Raw genomic sequence first — 13,043 nt, forward strand, 5'->3', positions numbered from 1 at the left:
CGACTGGACGGCAACATACACACACGTTGCTATGTATTTCCTGTTGCCCGTGAAAAATGAGAAAGAAATGGCCCCCGTTGGGTCTTTGTGTTGGTGTGCCTGAAAGATCAACTGTGGTCGGAATTAAAAGATAAGTCACGGAGTCCACTTCCTTCCCTACAGGGGTTTCCCCACCGCAACTCAGAACAGTGCCTTTGTTTGCTGTAGTCCGAGGCTCTGCAGAAGTTGCTGTAGGTGATGCCTTGTCTCCTAAGCCAGATAGAGAGCTGACCGCTGTGGGGGAATGTGAGGCCTTACCCTGACCTTTGGACGAAATCTGTGCAAAGGCAACCACAGCAAAGGTAAACAGTGACCACCGCCAGCTTCACTCTCATTCCAACGCTGGACTCTCCCTCCAGTGTTTTTCTCCGAAATAATTTCATCACGGTCCTTCTGAATTTGAGGCTGGGTGCAGAATTGAAACTTCTACCAGTATCATGTCCTTTTTTTCCATGTGTCAAGGAACTGTGGGTTTCAACACCCACGCACAGTTCATATAAGGGTCGAGAAAACCGGCCGTATTGAGAGAAAAGACTTTTTGGTGCTTTTAAGTATCAAGGGCTTTGCCCACCTAATTGGTGGAAATAAATTGTTGGTCTCATTCTGGTCAGTATTTCGGAGCCCAAATTGCCGAGCTGAAGGAGTAAAAAGAGGGTGAGGCAGTGGTCGTGACGTGTTTAAACTGTGATATTTTACAGATCCCGCAGATGAAATATGCGTGAAACACAGAGGGGTCTCGGAGTAGGTTAAAATTAATTCTTCCACTGAACCAATTGTCACACTAAACTTGTTTGCTCTGTGTTTGGCGCTCCTTTTCTTGCATCTTGAGGAGACCCATTTGCTTCCCTTTTTTTACTCCCTACCTGCCCTTATCGAATGAAATGGCATGCTAAGTATATAAAAATCACAAGTTCTGGCCGCCAGAAGTACACAGAGAAATTTATATTCCTGTAGAAGAATGTTTGTCATTTATGAAGCTCTAGTTGGACCTTGGAGAACAATTCTGCTACTGGAAGGATTGGCAAATGAGATCAGTCCCATTCTCTGGCAACAGACCTCTGACTTCCCCCTGAAGCAGTTGGCAAGGATCCCCCCCCCTCAGAACAGCATTTTGGGGGGTCATTTTGGGCTGAAACATGAAGGGGAGGGGAGGAAATCCCTCCTGTAAGTGGGTAGTTGAATCAGCCTGCACTAGAACAGCTGGATTTGCGTCCTGTAGTACCTGAGAGACCAACAGTAATTGCAGCAGTGGTGTAGGAGGTTAAGAGCTCGTGTATCTAATCTGGAGGAACCGGGTTTGATTCCCCGCTCTGCCGCCTGAGCTGTGGAGGCTTATCTGGGGAATTCAGGTTAGCCTGTACACTCCCACACACGCCAGCTGGGTGACCTTGGGCTAGTCACAGTTTCTCGGAGCTCTCTCAGCCCCACCTACCTCACAGGGTGTTTGTTGTGAGAGGGGAAGGACAAGGAGATTGTAAGCCCCTTTGAGTCTCCTGCAGGAGAGAAAGGGGGGATATAAATCCAAACTCCTCCTACTCCTCCTACTCTTCTTCTTCTTCTTCTTCTTCTTCTTCTTCTTCTTCTTCTTCTTCTTCTTCTTCTTCTTCTTCTTCTTCTTCTTCTTCTTCTTCTTCTAATTTTGAGGTATAAATTTCGACTCTCAAAACCTTATATCCCCACATTCTTGTTGGTTTCTAACATGCTACTGGACTCAAATTTAGCTGTTCCCACCAATGGGGGTTCATTACAGTATCCAAGTCATTTTTTCCCCTTAATAACTCACATATTTTACTTCAGTAATCCTTGTGATCTTGAACATGAAACCAATATTATACCCTCTTTAAAGTTATATTCCACCTTTCTGCCAAATGCATTTTTAGCAATAATTTTTATTTTTTCACACACAAAACAAAACAACCAAACATACAAACTTTTACAAAAGACCCCCCCACACAACCCTGTGCACATCAAATACTGACTTCCAGCTATCTCATTTGTGAGTAAAAGTTAACTCTAGTTTCATGCACATAATTAAAACATCAGTTCAATGGTTATTTCTTAAATGTGTTCTAGTGTTTACAATCGACGGTTTTCCTTAAATTTCAAACACTGCCACTACTTCTCTGTTTGAATTGATTTGAACAAGATATTCAGTGTAAATGGTCTCCAGTTTTCTAAAAAAATGTCCAAACTCTTATCTCTCAGTAGTATCGTCAACTTCGCCATTTCTGAATATTCTATAACTTCCAGAATCCAGTCCTCTTTTTTTTGTATCTGTCTCTCCATTTTTGCACATATAAAATCCTTGCTGCAGTCATCAAATACATGAATAGAATTCTATATTGCTTAGGAAAAACCCTCAACAGGTCCAGATTTCCCCATCACTGGATCACCATGATGAAAAACCTACATTTCTGCCTCTGGGGAATGTCTTCAAGTAACCATTGTTATCCCCAGGTTACAGATAGGGAGGTTGAGACTGACAGGAAACGGCTGGCCTACGGCTATCCAGCAAGTTTTGGCCTTAACCGGGGCTTGAACAAAGGACGTTACACAAACTGCCTTTGTTTAAATAGCCTAATTCATCAGATCGTCTTGTGGAAGTGTAGAAGTCTCGACAAGCCCATGAAAACTTGCCTGATCGAAAGATTTACTTTCGATATAAAGCTCTCTTGTATAAAGAGAGCCTTGCAATTCTTACTTTTGAATCCTCTTGACAAAATCTGAGGTAAAATTGAAATTTGTTTGTGAGAAACATGACAACTACATTTTTTCCTCACATCCTCCATGTGGGCATCAGTTTGCATTGGGACCAAGCAGGGCACACGTGGAAAGGGAGGTGACGGACCCCCTCCCTATCTGAAATGGTCGGAGGGAGCACACAATTGCTCCACACATTTGGAGAAAGTGAAGTTAGATTGAAAACTTCCTAACCAGGATGTTATCTCACAATACTAGAACCAGAGGGCATTCATTGGAAATGCTGGGGGGAAGAATTAGGACTAATAAAAGGAAACACTTCTTCACGCAACGTGTGATTGGTGTTTGGAATATGCTGCCACAGGAGGTGGTGATGGCCACTAACCAGGATAGCTTTAAAAAGGGCTTGGACAGATTTATGGAGGAGAAGTCGATCTATGGCTACCAATCTTGATCCTCCTTGATCTCACATTGCAAATGCCTTAGCAGACCAGGTGCTCGGGAGCAGCAGCAGCAGCAAGCCATTGCTTTCCCATCCTGTATGTGAGCCCCCAAAGGCACCTGGTGGGTCATTGCAAGTAGCAGAGTGCTGGACTAGATGGACTCTGGTCTGATCCAGCAGGCATGTTCTTATGTTCTTATGTCCAGCAGTAAGGGGATGGGGGAGCTGGAGGATGAAACATTCTTGGTCTTGTCATAAGCTGTGTATTTTTATGATGTTGAGCTACATGCTCAACTTCCTACAGAGACAATATTGTATGGGGTTGCCAGGTCTCCCACTATGGTAGCTGACCTCCTCCCAGCAACCCTCTCTTCCCACCACTGCTCCCTTAGATGGTGACAGGAAAAAAACCTGGCATAGCATGCAACCTGACATCACTTCCAAGGGAAACCCAGAAGCAACATTATGTTACTCTAGGAACTGCTGAAAACTCTATGGTAAAACCATAGAGTTTGTAGTAATTCCTAGTGTGGTATGATGTCACATCCCGTTTCCCCTGAAAGTGATGTCATGCAGAAATTGAACAGGAGAACCTTTCGCCATGTGGAGAGGCAATGTGGGGTTATGGATGTACACCCCTCAGAGAACATTATACTCTTCTGGTGACAACTTGTTGGTAGTCCTTGGCCCTAAGACAGTCTGTCTGTCCTTGACCAGGAGCAGGGTTTTTTAGGCCTGGCAGTACTTTCTGTCCTGTGAGATCTGGACTTAGCCCAATTTCGCAGGGCCAATAAGATGGAAATGTTCCACCAGACCTATGGCAGTGACTGCATTATTTCAGCTGGTGTACCTTTCCTCTTCTTCCTCCCTTCCCTCCTTTGCCCTACTTTTCCCGCCCTCTTCCCTTTCGTTCCCGTCCCCTTCTTGCTTCTGTCTCCATCACATTGATCATATTGATAGTGTGATTGCTGTTGACTGTTGATCACCTATTGCCATCTTGGCCTGCCACCAGAGGGGAATATTTTTTTCCTTTAGTTGGCAGGGTAAATTAGATCACACTTTAGGGTGGGTCATTGATATACAGAATTAGGATATATGTTTAGCTAGATTTAATTTTATGGTTTTTAATTGTATATTAGATTATGATGATGATGATGATGATGATGGTGGTGGTGGTGGTGGTGGTGGTGGTGGTGGTGGTGGTGGTGGTGGTGATGATAGATAGATAGATAGATAGATAGATAGATAGATAGATAGATAGATAGATAGATAGATAGAGAGAGAGAGAGAGAGAGAGAGAGAGAGAGAGAGAGAGAGAGAGAGAGAGAGAGAGGTGGGATCCAGCAGGTTCTCACAGGTTCCCGAGAGTAGGTTACTAATTATTTGTGTGTGCCAAGAGGGGGTTACTAATTGGTGATTTTGCCACGTGATTTTTGCCTTAGTTACGCCCCTCCTCTCAGCAGTAGCGCGCAGAACTTGAAGCAGTCTAGCAGGAGGTGCACCGGCGTGCGTGGCAGCCTGCGCCTGCGTGCATTCATTTCCCGCCCAAGGACCGGTGCAGCGGCTGCATCCTTGCCACAGCCCCACCCAGGAATGCCCCGCCCCAGGAATGCCCGGCCATGACCCCATCGTGCCCTGCCCAGCCCCATTGGCGCTACGTCACAGTTTGAATCCCACCACCATGGGAACCTGTTACTAAAATTTTTGGATCCCACCACTGGATAGATAGATAGATACTGTGAGGCCAGCTTTGCCAGGACAGGGCAAAGTACAAATAAAACAAACAAAATGCTCACTTCCTAAATATCTATCCCTTTAGCAAGCATAGATTTTCTTTAGCATGCATAGATTCGTTTGTCCTGCTACCTAAATGAATCCTCCACTCACAGAGGTATATCTTCGACTACCAATTGCCAGGGAAGAGATAGCGGAGTAGGGCTGTTACTTTTCTGTCCCGGTTAGCACTCTGGTCACCTATCACTGGAAACGAGATCCTACTACAGAAGGATGTTGGGTCTCATTCAGCGGGGCTACCTTTGTTTCCAGATGTTTCTTCGCCACACAGGAATTAACTCACTCCTGTGATACCAACAGTTTGTTTTCAGAGCAGCCATAGACTCAGGCATGCCCCGATTTGAAAATGGGAAGAACCGTAGAAGAAGATTTCTGTGGCGTGCTCCCATATAGCAGGCAGCAATTCACCCAGTGCAGCACCCCCAACAAAGGCCGGGGAAAACTGCACGTGTGGAATTTTTCTTTCGCCCATCCTACATCTGTTACGAGTCAAGCCAGAGGCCAAAATCCCAAAGCAAACAAAAACGAAACTCAGCGATCCCGTTAGCCAGCCTGCGATAGGAAGTTTGTTAAAAGAAAAATTGTGACCGGCTCTGAGCTATAGGGACCCTTTCGGCTGTTAAATGTGATCATCTCCAATGAGGGATAAAATTCACATCTGACAATCAGTACGAAATGCCCAAGCGTCCGCAAGCGAGCTGAAAATTAATCGCTGTTGTCTTAGGTGAGGGGAAATCCGATTGTGGCAACGGAATATTCAGAATATTCGGTGTAAGAAAACAGGGGAAAGAGTTAAAGTCCTTCCAACAGACTGGGAAGGAGAAAAACCACGTCGAAAGGTTAATGGGTGGTACAGTACTTTCACCTTTCCACTCCACTAACTTGATGCGTTCCTTCTCTCCCATTCAGGCAGCTGGAAGCCGGCCTTCCAACATAATAGACAGCGTGTTTATAAAAAGCAGGCCGATGTAGCAGTAAGCTTCTCACAAGCTGTTTACACACTGGGGGCGAATTAGGGCTGGCATTTTTGTTTTCCTTCAGAGGGACACAGTTTTGTATGGGATACAGCCAGCCTTTTGACACGGCGCTCTTGCGACAAGGTGTCTCGTGTGGAAGTTTTCTTTTTAAAAATCTGTTTACAGACCGGGGTGGAGTGGGATGGGGGACAAGAGACCTCGACTTGAATCTTCCTTTGTTTTGGTCGGAAAGCGTGCCCGCAGCGGAACGTGAATGCTTCCTTCTGGCTTGGATCCAAGGTATCTATCTGTACGCTAATCCCATCTCAGCTTGGGACTTGCTAGACTGCCTTGAGATAATCGTTCTCAGTGATTCTCCTGTAAAATGGGCTTAGCAATGACAGTCATTGCAGAGCTGTTGTAAAGCTCAAGAAAAGGAGACGACAGTGATTCTCATCCAAATAGCGATAGAAGAAGAAGAAGAAGAAGAAGAAGAAGAAGAGGAGGAGGAGGAGGAGGAGGAGGAGGAGGAGGAGGAATTTGGATTTATATCCCCCCTTTCTCTCCTGCAGGAGACTCAAAGGGGCTCACAATCTCCTTGCCCTTCCCCCCTCACAACAAACACCCTGTGGGGTGGGTGGGGCTGAGAGAACTCCGAGAAGCTGTGACTAGCCCAAGGTCACCCAGCTGGCGTGTGTGGGAGTGCACAGGCTAATCTGAATTCCCCAGATAAGCCTCCACAGCTCAGGCGGCAGAGCTGGGAATCAAACCCGGTTCCTCCAGATTAGATACACGAGCTCTTAACCTCCTATGCCACTGCGTAGGTGAATCGCCAGCAGGATACAATAGATCTCTGAGCATAAAATACATAGCTTATTTATGGGATTAGCGCAGTCATTCCTGAAATATGTACCACAGTTCGTTTTAGTTTGCTGTTAGAGAAAGATCAACATATATGGGAAAGGAAGAAATAGACCCATCAAAAGAGGCTGCTTGCTGAAACTCTGCATGACTAAATGCTCTGGCTTTCCATCCGTCACTAGGAGGATATAACTGCTTCAGATGGTACTGTAAAACTTCTCCAAAGGCCCCTTCCGCACATGCAGAATAATGCACTTTCAATCCACTTTCACAATTGTTTGCAAGTGGATTTTGCCATTCCGCACAGTAAAATCCAGCTGCAAAGTGCACTGAAAGTAGAAAATGCATTATTTTGCTTGTGCGGAAGGGACCCAAGACTTGCTTTCTTCATGGTTTATTTTTGATGCACAATCTGTAGTTTTTTGGAGAGGAAATCACCCGCTCCCATGGGGAGGGGGAGATCCCGGAAGAAAATGCAAATGGACCCGAAGGCCAAGAATGGTTCTTTGCATCTCTGTGGGCATCACAGGTAATTCTATTTCCAGACACCATTTTAATTAACGCCTTTAGCAGCTACTGGAAAGGTGCTAAGTGCTCTGAGTTGAAGACGATTACCACCGCTTCTCAATGCTCGGATTATGCTCAACATAAAAAGAGGGAACTCTCCGCTGTCGCTCAAAGACCTTATAAGGGAAATATTTCCACATAACAGGTTTGCTGCCCCTTGCCCCAGATTGCCACCCAAGCCCTCAAAGATTCAGGGAGCCAATTTGTCATCTTAATAGGCTTTCCCGACCGTTTGCAAAATGTACGGAGGCCAGATGTAAACAGAGCATTGTGCAAGGGCCAGCCAAGGTAGGTTTGGTTCTGTAACAACAGCCAAAGGTTATTTTCCTGCGCATTGCCGAAGATGGCATCGTTCTTTTTTTTTAATGACATTTGCACTTCTTGAGTCGCTCAGTGGAATTGAGAGTTAGTCATTTTACACAAACAAAATATTTCTTCACGCAACGTACGTTTACAAAATTCATTGAGGACAGGACGTGGTGACGGTCACTGGCTTAAATGCCTTTACAAGGGGATTTGACAGAGTCATGAAGGCGAAGTCCACGGACAGCTATAATTAGCTGCTAAATGGAACCCCATGCTCAGAGGCAGTCTACCACTGAATATCAGTGAATGAGGAAAAACAGTGGTGGAGGGCAGTTCATTTTGTGCGTCTTAGAAACACCTGGCTCATGCTAGATCGATCCTTCGTTTGATCCAACGGGGCTTTTCTTGTGATTTTATCAAGAGCACATGGTATACATTCAAAATCAAAACAAAACTTTTTTTTTTGCTCAGATAATGTGGACCAGCTCATGTGGACCTTTTTTTTATCTGTAAAGGGGTGTGTGTGTGTATGTAAAATAATTACTGACTTAATTTTAAAATGTCATAAGAACATAAGAACAAGCCAGCTGGATCAGACCAGAGTCCATCTAGTCCAGCTCTCTGCTACTCACAGTGGCCCACCACGTGCCTTTGGGAGCTCACATGCAGGAGGTGAAAGCAATGGCCTTCTGCTGCTGCTGCTCCCCAGCACCTGGTCTGTTAAGGCATTTGCAATCTCAGATCAAAGAGGAGCATATTCCAAACACCAATCACACGTTGTGTGAAGAACGTCTTCTTATACTCTAATAATGAAGTCAGTCAATCTGAGTATACTTAAATCTAGTGATTAGAGCTGTACACAATATTCCAGGTGAGGTCTAACCAATGCAGAATAGAGAGGTACAATTACATTCAGGTACCCCCGAATTCATGATATGCCGCTCTTGTTTTAGTTCAGGAGGGATACTGACCGGCTGGAGTGGGTCCAGAGGAGGGCAACCAAAATGGTAAAGGGTCTGGAGTCCATGCCCTATGAAGAGAGGCTTAGGGAGTTGGGGATGTTTAGTCTGGAGAAGTGTAGGTTAAGGGGTGACATAACCATGTTTAAATATTTGAAGGGATGTCATGTCGAAGAGCTTGTTTTCTGCTGCCTCAGAGATTAGGACACAGAGTAATGGATTCAAGGTGAAGGAAAAGAGATTCCACCTAAACATTAGGAAGAACTTCCTGACAGTCAGGGCTGTTCGACAGTGGAATTCACTGCCTCGGAGAGTGGTGGAGTCTCCTTCTTTGGAGGTTTTTAAACAAAGGCTGGATCAGCATATGTCAGGAGTGCTTTGATTGGGTGTTTCTGCATTGCAGGGGGTTGGACCTGATGGCCCTTGTGGTCTTGTCCAACTCCATAATCCTATGATTCTACCTAGAATTTTGACTATCTGATCTAAAAGTTCTTCATCTTAATATGTACATGTGTGTTGTGCAGGTTTCAAAAGAGCGGTTGTGTTGATGTTAACCTCCCTGGAACGAGTTGGTTTTGCACAGTAGAGATGGATTCATTCAGTGAGGAATGAACTGAAGAGAACAAGTCAGTGCTTGCAGAGAACTGGAAAAGATGTCTTGGCCTCTCACCATCTTGCAGCTGGAAACTATGAACTAGTAAAGGGGGAAATTAAAAATACTATACATAGTATTGTTGGTATAATGATATTGTTATTGGAAGGCCTACGTCTTTCAAGTTGCCCATGGGATTCTCCGTACTGTGTTGCCCAGTGTGATGGACCGGGATTCCTTCGGCAAGAGGATGACACTGGAATGCTCCACCACCATGGTGGATTGGATGAACTCGGCTCATCTTGATATTTGCCAGCAAGAACCAGTTGTCTAATCGGACTCAAGGTACTTCAAAGTTCAAAGCAGAACTAAGTAATCCAAATACAGTTTTACGAGATAAAACAGGTACTCCTGTTTCAAAAATGCATACATCAGAGCGAAAGAGGAAACCAGGAAATCATTTCATAATAGTGAGCAAGAATTTGGCCACTATGTCCAGTTGCTTGGGATTCTCTGTATTCAGAAGATAGTTCAATTTAAGATTAAAAAGGCTTGGATGGACCAGTAAGGGATCCCCTAAAACAGGTTTGGTCTAAAATCGTTAAATTTTGGACAAACTAATAAAATGTGCTCCAATGACTCCTCAGAGGTTTGACAGTATTCACAGGTACGCTTTTGCTGTGAAGGTACCGTGAATCTCTCTGGGGAAAAGGTTAGTGGAAATGTGTTGGTTCTCGCTCTGGTCAATAGCCACCTCAACTTAGGGTCAGACAAGATGTTTAAATATGCAGCTGTCTTGCATTTCCCAGGCATGATGTTAAAATGGAGGGGAGAGAACAAGCTCCTTGCTTTACTAACTAGATGTTGGTGTTCCTGATCGAATAGCCGTAGACTCAAGGTACTTCTCATTGTTCCATTTGTGATTGAGGTGGAACTTTTTAAAAATATATATATATTTTTTTATTATTTGTGATAAAGAAAAAAAAATAGGAGCATTGGTTACAAGTATTAAACAAGTATTTAAAGCATAAGTACATAAAAAACATTCCATCTCTATATATAAAATAAAAGAAGAGGGAAAGAAAGAAAGAAAGAAAGAAAGAAAGAAAGAAAGAAAGAAAGAAAGAAAGAAAGAAAGAAAGAAAGAAAGAAAGAAAGAAAGAAAGAAAGAAAGAAAGAAAGAAAGAAAGAAAGAAAGAAAGAAAGAATAAGAAAGAGAAAGAATAAGAAAGAAGAAAAACAAAGTTATGGACTTCTCCTTCAAATTACATTAACTTTACAAATCATTCATAGTATTCCTAGCTGATTGTTGGTCCTGAACCCATCGGTTCGGCTTATTTATTTGTTCTAATATTCCTTAATCAAACTTCTAATTCATAAAGAAAAAATTAATTTAAACAGTTAATTGATGTAACATTGTTATTATCATTCCTTTCAGTTAATAGTCAATTGGAAGAAAATTTGTGCCAAAAGTTGCCTTTTGATAGTTGATCCACAGTCGCCAGTTTTCTGTGTATATTTCTGCCGGTAACAGTCTTACTTGGTGTACCCCTTTCTCAAGAATAAAAAGTTGCTGGGAACTTGACCACTCTGCTGAACAGCATGGAGGGTTTTGTGCTGAAACTAGTGTGGTGTCGTCGTTAAGAGAGGCTTGTCTAAATCCAGTCCTGATGAAGAGTATCACCATTACAAACGAAAATGGGGGGCCCATCCCAGAAGGCCCTGCAGAGCAATGGATTAGGACTGATGTGGGGAAGCCTCCGAGGAGCAGTGTTTGAAGGAAGTTTGTTCCTCTCTCGACACAGATAACTTTTCAAGTACAGTGGAACCTCGGTTTTCATTGCCTTCGGTTTTCATTGTTTTCAGTTTTCATTGATTTTTTCAGTAAAAAATTTGTCTCGGTTTTCATTGATTTGCCTCGGTTTTCCTCGATTTGCAGTAAGGTGCAGGGGTTTGTGGAGAAAAATCACCTGGACAAAGCTGTTGCAGGCCGTGTCTGCAACTTGTTTAATGACAATGTCTTGCCCCATTTCAGACAAATCTTAAAGAGGCGTCAGAAACAGACCTCTTTAGACAGCTTTCTGGTGCGACATTGGTCCACTGGCTGTGAAGCTGGTCCTAGTGTTATTGTTTGTTACTGTTTTCAGCATTAAACACTATGTTTATTCACCAAAAATGTGTTTTTGGTATGTTTTTTAGAGTGCCTAGAACGGATTGATTGGATTTATATTGATTCCTATGGAAAAGTTTGCCTCAGTTTTCATCGGTTTGGGTTTTCATCGATTCTTTTTGGACGGATTACCAATGAAAACCGAAGTTCCACTGTACTGTCAAAATTCAGAATAGTGATAACAGCTGGAGACTGAGCCGGCGACAACTGAAAAGCTGAGTTTCTCATTTCAAGCTCGGTTCCCCTAAAAAGTTCTTACTTTTCTTGCCCAGATAATATCACACACATGAAGTTGTCTTGTAGGACAGCCAGTGTGGCATAGTGCATTCACTAGGATCTGGGACACCTGAATTTGATTTCCCACCCTGCCATTGAAGCCTACAGCGGGCCTCAGTTCTATGTAGAATCATAGAGTTGGAAGGGGCCATAAAGGCCATCTAGTCCAACGCCCTGCTCAATGCAGGATCAGCCTAGAACTGTCGTTCCCAACCTGGGTTAAGTATACCCCCAGGGGTACGTGCCAGGACATTTGGGGGTACGCAAAAAGAATTATATAATGGAGGGAAAGGGTATATTGTCAACCAAGTGGTACTTGAGTAAAAAAAGGTCGGGATCCAATCACAGAATCACAGAGTTGGAAGAGAAGAAGAAGAGTTTGGATTTATATTCCCCCCTTTCTCTCCTGTAGGAGACTCAAAGGGGCTTACAATCTCCTTGCCCTTCCCCCCTCACAACAAACACCCTGTGAGGTAGGTGGGGCTCAGAGAGCTCCGAGAAGCTGTGACTAGCCCAAGGTCACCCAGCTGGCGTGTGTGGGAGTGCGCAGGCTAATCTGAATTCCCCAGATAAGCCTCCACAGCTCAGGCGGCAGAGCTGGGAATCAAACCCGGTTCCTCCAGATTAGATACACGAGCTCTTAACTTCCTACGCCACTGCTCCAAGGGCCATCAAATCCAACCTCCTGCAATGCAGGAACACACAATCAAAGCACTCCTGACAGATGGCCACCCAGCCCTCTGTTTAAAAACCTCCAAAGGACACTCCACCACACTCCGAGGCAGTGCATTCCACTGTTGAGCAGCCCTTACTGTCAGGAAGTTTTTCCTGATGTTTAGATGGAATCTCTTTTCCTTCACCTTGAACCCGTTGCTCCTGGTCTCTGGAGCAGCAGAAAAACAAGGCTCCAGCATCCCAGAAAAGAATTTGTCCAGCCGCTGTTTGAAGACTGCCAGTGTGGGAGCGCTCACCAGCTGATTCCAGTGCTGCACAACTCTTACTGTAACAAACTTTTTTGTCCTAAGGTCCAGGTGGAACCTCCCTGCCTGTACTTTAAGCCCATTATTGCGAGTCCTTACCTCTACTGCCAACAGGAACAGCTCCCTGCCTTTTCTGGATGACAGCCCTTCAAAGACTCACAGTCTAACCTACCTCCCAGGGTTGTTGTAAGCATCAAACAGAGGAGAAGAGAAAGATGTATATGCCTCTTTGGGTCTCTGTTGGGGAGGAAGGCAAGGTATAACTGATAGGGTATTAAGCGTAAGTATGAAAATATCAACTGGTTGGTTTTTATGAAATGTTTTAAATATGTAAGGACACCACCCTGAGCCCAGGCCTGGCAGGGAAGGACAGGATATAAGTGTAATAATAATAATAATAA

This window comes from Sphaerodactylus townsendi, linkage group LG02 (genome assembly GCF_021028975.2).
Source record: "Sphaerodactylus townsendi isolate TG3544 linkage group LG02, MPM_Stown_v2.3, whole genome shotgun sequence".
NCBI lineage: Eukaryota > Metazoa > Chordata > Lepidosauria > Squamata > Sphaerodactylidae > Sphaerodactylus > Sphaerodactylus townsendi.